The following is a 1517-nucleotide window of genomic DNA, read 5'->3' on the forward strand; positions in this document are numbered from 1 at the left end:
GCACCTGTCAACCTCCAGACGCACGACGGAGCGTGTCTGAGCCAATCACTTTTGTTGGCATTGATCAGCTGACTGATTTAAATACATCTACCGACTAGGTTTACTCTGAAACCACAAACACAGACGAGAAAGTGGGTCAAGTCTGTCTACAAGTCTCCATCAACAGGATTGACCTGAATTCAACCTGCTCCTCCATGTCACGTGACTCCGTCAGCTGTGAAGCCTGAGCAGGACTTCAAAACATGTCAAAGTGTGAAAAAAAGACAGAAACGGTCCACATTTTAGCTGTGGCAGGTTTCTGACAGGAAACAGGAAGTCAAACTCTTAATAAAGAGACTTTTACAGACAGGAGGACTCTATCAAACAGTCAGGCTGAGACCTCAGCGTCTGAACAAAGAAAAGACATCAAAACATCCCTGAACACAAACATCACTTAGCATTAGCCCCGCCTGTTAGCATAGCAACCACCCATCCACGTCCGGACCTGGAAACCCAACAGACTCGGCTTCTTACCTGGCTGAGTCGATATGTGTCGAAATGGTTCCCTTCCGATCCAGGCTCAGGTCTGACCCAGACAAACGAAACCAAACACAGGTCCAAACGGATCCAGGACCTTCCACCATCAGCTGACCGAGCTCGCTCACACACCGAACCGGAAACCTTTGCTTTCTTTAGAATGAGAGCGAGTTCGGTTTTATTCGAGTCCCGAGTTTGTAAATATTTACTAAGCGTGGAACGAAGCCGTGATATGTTCAGTCTGAAACGCGGAGCATCAGATCAGGTTTCAGAGTTTGTTTCCACAGGAAGAGTTGACGTCCCGTCAGCGTTCGGACCGAACGTCAGCCCCGCCGCCATGTTGGAAGGAGCAATGGAGGAAAAGCAGCCACCTGTTCTAACCAGGACCACTTACAGATCGTCTTTAATGTAACCAGGACCACTTACAGATCCTCTTTCTTCTTCTTCTTTATAGGGTTTATTGGCAGTTTGCAAAAAACTTTAGGTGTGCATTACCGCCACCAGTGGCGGCTGGTGGAATCTTCTCCAGGTGGGGCTACAACTCCAAAATTGACGTATCCCAAAAAGCAATCAAACATGTACTAAGTTGTATCACGTCAGTGTATTTATTAAACAAATGGCAATAATAAAACAACATTACAATGTCATTTCAATATGTTTTATTTTTAGTACATAAATTTTGCTCTTCTGTTACTGAGAAGCAAATTTCTTCATGACTCTGGTTAAATTCAGGGACGTTTTAACCAGATTCTCATAGAGCATGGTCAGTGCAGTGATGTGATGTTGAACCTGAGGAAAGTCTGGTTTGTCTTCAGTGTTGAGAAGGTCCTCTCAGATTCAGCTGTGGTCAGAGGAGATGTGATGAGAAGCTTCAGCAGAGTCAGTCTCTGAAGATGCAGATTGTTCTCCATGAAGCACAGCACCACTGCAGCTCCTGGTCTCATAAAAGCCTGTTCAGTGTTTAGCTTGGTCCTGTTCAGCACTGCAGCCTCCATGCAGGA

The 1517-nt window shown here is 45.7% G+C and overlaps 1 protein-coding gene across 1 annotated transcript in view; it reads right to left on the reverse strand.

Moving 5' to 3' along the window:
* The window catches only part of LOC106534266 (ankyrin repeat domain-containing protein 27), a gene marked incomplete at its 3' end in the record, with an annotated part of 20367 nt that extends 19326 nt beyond the window's left edge, over positions 1-1041 (reverse strand). The window contains 1 exon segment of the mRNA XM_014030844.1: positions 514-1041.
* Between the last annotated feature and the right edge of the window lie 476 nt (positions 1042-1517).

This window comes from Austrofundulus limnaeus, unplaced genomic scaffold (genome assembly GCF_001266775.1).
Source record: "Austrofundulus limnaeus strain Quisiro unplaced genomic scaffold, Austrofundulus_limnaeus-1.0 Scaffold1128, whole genome shotgun sequence".
NCBI lineage: Eukaryota > Metazoa > Chordata > Actinopteri > Cyprinodontiformes > Rivulidae > Austrofundulus > Austrofundulus limnaeus.